Source organism: Chenopodium album, chromosome 3 (assembly GCF_948465745.1).
Source record: "Chenopodium album chromosome 3, dcCheAlbu1.1, whole genome shotgun sequence".
Classification (NCBI taxonomy): domain Eukaryota; kingdom Viridiplantae; phylum Streptophyta; class Magnoliopsida; order Caryophyllales; family Amaranthaceae; genus Chenopodium; species Chenopodium album.
The window spans coordinates 26758385-26766689 of NC_137836.1; the positions used below are offsets into that span (position 1 = coordinate 26758385).

At 36.7% G+C, this 8305-nt stretch overlaps 1 non-coding gene across 1 annotated transcript; it reads right to left on the bottom strand.

Annotated features, from left to right (window-relative positions):
- Positions 1 to 605: 605 nt before the first annotated feature.
- On the bottom strand, positions 606 to 711 carry LOC145625999 (small nucleolar RNA R71). The gene has a single exon (XR_014110887.1). It is a non-coding gene; the product is annotated as a small nucleolar RNA R71 (small nucleolar RNA).
- Positions 712 to 8305: the final 7594 nt, after the last annotated feature.

Genomic DNA, 8305 nt, shown 5'->3' on the forward strand with positions numbered 1-8305 from the left:
AATACAAAAAGATTTTTCTCTTTAGGCTACATTTGTAGTTGTGCTATTGATATTTGCTTTGAGTTTTTGTATGCGTAGGATAAGAGGATCGACTCTAGTGCCATTTGATTTAAAAATTGAGATAACAATAACAAGGATAAGAGTTGCTAATCGTTCTTCGAGTCCAAGCTCTCCAAGAGAGGAAATTCATCAAGAAAGAGAAGACGAGGATCGAGGAAGCATGGGAGCTAATCCAAGAGTGGCTTTAAAGGAGTTAGGAACTCCTAGTGCTTATAGATTTGAGAGTGGCATATCTCCACCAACAACTCCCGCCAATGGTTTTGAGATAAGGCCGACAATGATAACAATGATTGAAAGAAGGCAATTTAGTGGTGCCAAGCATGAAAAACCACTAAACCATATCAAAGAGTTCGAGAAGTATTGTAATACCATCAAGGTCAATGGGGTTTCTCAAGAATTCAGAAGGCTCAAGCTATTTTCGCTTTCCCTAATCAGAAGGGCTTTGGAATGGTTAGACAAGAAAGTGAAACCTAATTCCTTGAGAACTTGAGATGAGGTCATTAAGGAGTTTCTTTCACGTTTCTACCCTCGAAAGAAGACCGACGAGGCAAGAACTTTAATCCACAGTTTCAAGCAAAAGCCTAGTGAGCGTTTGTATGAGGCTTTGGAAAGATACAAGGAGTATCAACGAGAATGTCCTCATCATGGAATTCCGACTTACCTAATCATACAAATTTTCTATGGAGGATTGAGCTTCCAAGGGAAGTCGTGTCTTGATGCCGGAACCGGAGGCCTGATTATGAACAAGACCGAAGAAGAGGTTGTTGACATAATTGAGAATGTAGTTCGTCAATACATAGATTGGCAGGATGGAGAGAGAGAGTCTATAAGAAAGAGTGGCTCAACGGTTTATTTGGTTGATCATCTCAATGCAATCAATAACTTGTCTTCCCAAATCTCAAACTTGGGGAAGAAGATGACATTGATCAAAGCTAAGCTAGAGAGTGCCTCTTCGATTGCTCCAAGTCTACCCTCCCACATAATAGGGAGAGGTACACCTTCTAATTCTACTCCTCCTTATACCTCAAGTAATATGCCAAGTGGTTGTTTCTTTTGTGATGTTTTTGGATCTTATAACCATGAATCTTCTAATTGTCCAAATGCTTTTAAAAGTTGTGATGATGTTGAAAGCAATGATTGTGAGCAAGTGAATTTGTTTCCAATTATAATAATGGACAAAGATTTGATGGTCCAAGGAATTTTGGGAATAGGAATACTCACCAATAAGGTAGTTTTGATAACTATAACAATGGGGGTTATAGGAACCAAGAAAATCAAGGTTTCCGAGGTAACTATAACAATCAAGATTGTAGTAATCAAAAACAAAGCCAAGGGTATGGAAATCAAGGCCAATCTCATGGTTTTGGTGGCCAACACCAAAATTTTGGCAGCAATCAAGGCTGAGGTAATTGGAGCAATAAAAATAGGGGAAATTTTGAAAACAACAACCAAAGGGGACACCCACCCGGATTTGCTCCAAGACCTCAAGGCAATGATGATAATTCTTTTGCTCAACCCCCATCTTCCTAGACTACCTTAGAGGAGATCATTGAGAACCAAACCAAGATTTTGAACACTTACATGTCAGTGAGTGATAAAAATTTTAATGAGATCATGACACACAACAAGATGCTTGAAACCCAAATAACTCAACTAGCCAACACTTTGAAAGATTATGCTAGCCCTTCTTCATTACCTTCTTAAGGAGCTGATCCTAAGAAACCCATTTATTCTATAACCACAAGGAGTGGAAAAGTGCTTGAAGAGAGAGTTTCTAGGAATAGTGAGGGGGATGAGAAGAAGAGTGATTCAAATGAGGAAAAAGATAAAGATGTGTCAAAGAGTGTGAGTAGAGAGTAAGTCCTTGAGAAAAAGAAGAGTGTTGAGAGAGTGCAAAAGGAAGTGAGAAAACCCGACCTTCCATATCCCCAAAAGTTTAAGAGGAACAAATTAGATGAACAATTTTGGAGATTCCTTGACCTGTTGAAGGAGGTCCATCTTTCTATCCCTCTCACCGAAGCCATGACCCAAATGCCTAGTGTAGACACCCAAATGTGTCTCCCCAAAACTAAACCTAGTGATGAATAACTTTCATGTCATTGATTATTGAATAAAGAAAAAGTGTGAAAAGTCTAGTGATGAGGATGTTTTTATTAAAATATCTCTTCTTTCTGTTTTTGAAAATATTCTTTTCTTACCCTATTTTTGAACAACGTGCATTCATGTTTAGTTTTTTCCATGATATGGGTCCAATAATAGTGTAGTTGGATGGGGCTTGAAAAGACCTTTCCAACGATATATTATAAGCCCAATTCCGATGAATAATGAGGAAGTTATGACCAAATTACTAAACTGGGCCCGATTTGATCTTAATATGCGGCCCAATGATGTAGAGGAGGGCCTATTATTGGTTTATCATTCCTAATGCAATTAGGATTGATTATAGTCTTCTAGAATCTTCTAGAAGGTTCTTTTGAATCCTAATTTGATTAGCATTGATAAATTTACTTTAAAGAGTTTTATTTAGAATAAAAGAAGTATTTTTAAGGAAATTATAGATTTACCCTCTCGTACACTTAAATTTTATCAAAATAAGAAAACACGTGGAAAACTGATTGCAGCGCCGTACGACACGTCTGTCGCCTGGCGTCTGGCGACACGTCTGGCGTCTGGCAACAGCCCTGTCGTCTGGCGACAGGCGCGTGTTTGGCGACTACGTCGTGTTTTATTCTTTTCGAAACTCTAATTTGTTTTTTTATCATATCCGGCTGATTTTCTCTATAAATAGCCTCCTAAAACCTCCGTTGTCAATCACCAACTCTCACCAACTCTCATCGAAAAATTCTTGATATACTCTCTCTCTCTTTTCTAAACTAGCTTTGCTCAAACAAAATTCCGCATTCACGAGATCTAGACACACCTAGCAAAATTCGAAGTTGCCTTCGCCCTAAACGTGAAAGGTTTAATATTTCTGAGGGTTTGGTCCCTAATTTTTATTTCAATTATTTAATTTAATTCTTTGATTTTATATTTTCTTCCAAGTTACTAACGTGTGTATTTTGTCATTAGAAAGAGATACGAGGCATCCAAGTAAGTGCTTTAATTGTTTTTTTGATATTATGATATAGAAATCATGTCTAGGTTTTTATTTTGATTCCTAGTATCATGTTAGGATGTTTTCCTTAATTTGATGTTTTGAATGACAAAAATGATTCCTAGTATCATGTTTAGGGTAAAGGTTCTAATATCAAATATGCTTATTATGATTCCTGTGATGCTTCCTATTCTCTTTCCTAATATTCATGTTAGTATCATGTTAGGGCTAAAGCTTTATTTGATCTTTGATGTTTAGTGACATTCTAGGGTTTGTTATTAATCTTGTTAGTATCATGCCTAGGATCTTGCAACTATTATGCTTTAACATGATTATGATTATTTTTTTTTATTGTTATAATAATTCTTATAATTTTTATTATGATTGTTATGTTGCTTAATTATATTTATATATTTATTGTTATTGCTTGATCACACCTGTTGTGCATGTTTAAAGGGAATTTGTACTTGTAATCACGCTTAATAAGATAATTAATACTCTTGTATAGGGTTAATATGATTATCATTCAATTGATCGCCAATAATAATTTTGTTTGTGCATTAATATTCAACCTACATAGATTAAACAGATTAAGGGTAAATCTATTGATTGCATGTTAGTCAGAAAGCGCACATGAATATGAGAAGAATAAAGTAGAGGCCTATTATTAGGGCAGGTTTTTTCTCATTTAGATTGGATTTGTATCTTCATCCCCAAACTTCTAGTCATGGTTCAAGACCTATTGGAGTTAACGATCTCCTGGATCGTTAAGGGGTGTAACCTTCACCCTGTGAACGGTTTACAAGTTCCTAAAACTTGTTGGCGACTCTTTTGCTATAGCTTCCTTCCCTTTGGACGCCACCATGCTTAAGTGTATGATCACAGCGGGGTTCAAGTTTTGGGTAATGCTTAAAATATTCTCTACAGTTTTTGGCGACTCCACTGGGGAGGATTTCTATTTTAATTCCTGAAATTTATTTCGGCAATGATTTAAAATGAGTGGATGAGACTCGAAAAGTTCTAAGTATTTCATGTGCGTAATTTTGAGTAAGATTATTGTCATATGCATAAACAAGGTTCACATTGGAAAGACCATCTGTAATGAGTTAAAAACGTAGGATTTTTACACGTAGGAAATTTGAGGAATATCTTTCACAACTAGGATCAAAATAACGCTGCGAAAAACAGAAAAATTTTATCGAACACAGAAAGCTGCTGAGGCGTGTAGGAATTGGCGTCTAGAAAACAAAGTCTGTCGCCGATGATATGACTCTATCGCCAAGCGACAGAGCAATATTGCGGCGACGACCTCTGTTCGCTGGCGCCAAGTTCTTCCAATACCGAGCCAGAAATATGACTTCTAATTTTGACCAGTTTTAGCACTGTTTCTCGATTCTACTTCCTAACAGAGTTTTTCTCACTTTTTTGAAACCCATATGTGTTCTACATATGGACATAACCCTCTGGGAATTCATGCTCCATCTACCTGATTGAACGCTCTGTGCAACAAAGGGTACATCCGAGAATGTTGAATTCACCAAACCATGGAAGCGAGTTTTTAACTCGTGGTGTCCCATCCACTCGCGCCAACCCTTCAAAAGGTAAGGCTTCCGCGCGGTGCATCCTGACAAATAACCATGGACCCTCTTTAACTAACCCATATCCCAAACTTTAGAGGACTAGAGCCATGGTTAGGTTGCAAACTCATTGCATCATATTGTTCCTACTTGATTAATTGTGCATTATTTGTTGTGCATACTGTAGGCGTCGCTCGAAGTGCGCCTACGTAAAAAGCATGTTGTGAATATGTTTGGCACTCATAGGAAGTGGGAATTGACATAATACGATTAGGGACAAGGAAAGTAGGGAGCTGCCAACAAGTTTTTAAGGAATTTGTAAACCGTTCACGGATCATAAAAGGCAACCACGATAAGGGACAACGGTAGGCAACAACGATTGACTCGTGAAGGTTACACCCCATTCATAATCCATGAGATTACTAACTCCATATGGTTCGGAACCACGAAAGGAGGATCGGGGATGATGGTACGAAGTGAGTCATGGAGTCACATTCGCCCGTATTGGCCTCTACTCGATTCTTATAGTGAAAAGCATTCCTGCGATCTCAAAGGCATACAAAAAGAGTTACATTCGCTTCAAACTATTATTATGCTAAATTGGTTGAATATTAATGCAACATATAATTCTAAAATATTTGTGATCACTTGAATTAATAACAAGATTAAAAAGGATCCTAAACATGCAATATGGTGATCAATAAATATTAATAAAATAAACATGAATATTGGAAGCAATTTAACAATAATAGCGTTAGTCAAATTAAATATAAAATAACCTAATCATGATACTAGCAATATTAAAATAAAATAAGAGTAATTAAATTAATTAATTACTCACATTGTGCGCGTTCCTTTAAATTGCTACATCATGAATAAATTGTTAGTAACTTCAATAAAAATATAAATCAAATTGAAAATTAAATTAAATAAATATAGATTTGATTTGGTCCAAACCCTCAGTTATTTACACCTTTCACGCCTTGGTTTAAGGACAGAACCTCGGGTTTAGTGTTTAGGGAAGGAATTTTGAAAGAAGAAGGGTAGGCTAGTGTTTAGGCTAGAGCATAGAAGAGAGGAAAAACTAGAGAATTAATTGATGCCTCGTACATCAGAAATGAGGGGGTATTTATAGAAAAAATGTGCTGAGGGAACACACGGAACCCTAAAATGATAAAAACCCTAAAAAAGTATCCCGCGACACTGCAAACTGTACCGTGACACGGGAAATCCCACCGTAAGACATGAAACATTCCCGTGACACGGTACAAATTTTGTGTGACGCGGGAAATATTTAGTAAACGGGGGAGAAAACGCGTTAAGGGTTTACGCGGAAAGGACACAGAAATTCCCGTGTCACAGCAGGTTTCCCGTGTCACGGGAAATCCCACCGTCAGATGGGAAAGTTTCCCGTGACACGGTGGACAACTCCTATGGCGCGGGAATTTTCAGTCCGCTTTTCCATCTAAATTCATTTTTATCCCTAATTTCGTTCAGCATTTTAAGTGTCGATTGATAATTTCAGGCCTTTTTCTGATTTATTGTTATTTGGGCTAAAATAAGAAAATAAGTAAATAAAATAAATAAAAGGTTTGGGCCAAAAATAAATAATAAAACAATAAAATAAAAAAAAGGTTTGGGCTAAAATTAAATAATAAGTTTGGGCTGAAATTAAAACTATGCTTTTACCAAACATCAGGACTAATACGATTTTTTAAGCACTCTCGGGATTAAATACTGAACCCGACCAATAGTGGCGGTGAAAGGTTGTTCATCATCGGGTTTGGTTTTGGGGAGACATTTTTAGGTGCCTACACATACTCTATGTGTTTTTCCTAACCTTTTGTTTGACTTGTGTTTAAGTCTAAATAAATTGATTAATGAATAAAAGGACTTTATCTAATTAATTAATCCGAGTAATTAAAGTCTAATAATTTAATCAGAATTGACTTAGTACGACTTTAGGCATGTCCCGTTGAGTTAAAATATTGAAAGCAGTCCCAGAATAACGCTCAAGTAATGGCGCCACGATTTAGGCTGCAGCGCCACACGCTGCTGTGCAACGCCGAGCGACATATCTGTCGTCTGGTGCTGCACTGCTGAGTGTGGCGACAATCCTGTTGCTTTGAACATAGTTCAACATTTTACTCGAGCCATCACGACGAGTCTAATTAAACAGTTTGCTAATCAGTTCGATTATTTAGTTAGTACCTCTGTTAAGTCCTTAATTAAGTCTAGACCATAAGTCTCATGGTCTTACACGAGAGTCAAAGCATGTCACTTGCACTCACATATAAAGCCCACACTAATATGTATATACACTTTGACCATGTCTAAGAGAGTCTTGTATACGTGTGTTTTCCGTCATTTTTTTAGGGGGGTAAGTCGGATATTAATCCTCCAATTAAACCACTTGTTTGAACCTTATACTTGATTCCCAAAAATATACACTCTATTTTTGCTTTTTTCTTTTTCTTTATAAACCCGTAAAGTCAAAGTCAATTTGAGTCAAGTCATTAAAATAAAAAAATGGTTTAATTTACAGCGCGTGGTCAAGAAAGGAAGGGCGTTTGATCAGAGATAACCTTTTCGTTCAAGTACAGCTTTTTGACAAACCAATCGCTCGAAAAAGGAAAGCCGAGAAGATAATGGCGAGTCAAGAAGAAGTTAATGAGCTTAAGAAGCAAATCGTTGGTTTTACTGAACTGTTAAAGACCTTAACCCTCCAAGTTAATGACCCTGTGAAGCAACAACAAATGGATCTTATGCAAGAAAGCTTGAGCAAGCTATCTAGTGATTACAAGTTTCAGGGAATTAGTTCACAAAGGGTCTTTGTGGACAAGGAGCTTAATTCGCAGAAGTTCAATGCCAACGACATCCAAAAATTCCAGGCAACCAATAACCCTTATTTTCATTTAAGAGCTTTTGCAACAATAATGAGTATTAAGGGTATCGATAAAAAAGTATTTCCTTCTCTATTTTCCGTATCTCTTGAAACCGTTTTCTAACAATGGTTTTTCTTCCTTGACAAAGAGAAAACCTCTACTTGGGAATCAATAGTAAACACTTTCATTGATAGGTATAAGTGTAATATTCAAGTTTAAACTGATCATAGGGAACTTGAGATACTTAAAAAGAAAGAGAATGAAGGTGTCACTTCTTTCTTCAATAAATGGAGAGAAACCTCTGCTAGGAAGATAGAAGTACCAAGCGAAAAAGAATCTGTGAGGTTGTTCATCAAGAATCTCCAAGAAAAGTACTCTAAGCATCTAAAATATCAAAACAATCTACACACTTTCAAAGGCGTCCATGATATTGGGATTAACATTGAAGACGACCTCGCTAAACAAAAAGCTGCTAGCAATAACTCTGATCCGTGCCATTTATGGCACCTTTAGGCTATGTTTTCTTTATATTTCTATGCTCCTTTGTAGTCGTTTATGTCGTGTTTTTAGAGAATAATGCTCGATTCGCGTGTTTTTGTGTTTGTTTAGAGAAATGCATGCTTTTAATGGCTTTCTTATCATTTTATTCATTTCTCGGCTATTTCTCTTGCTTCTCCGTTTCTTTGTCT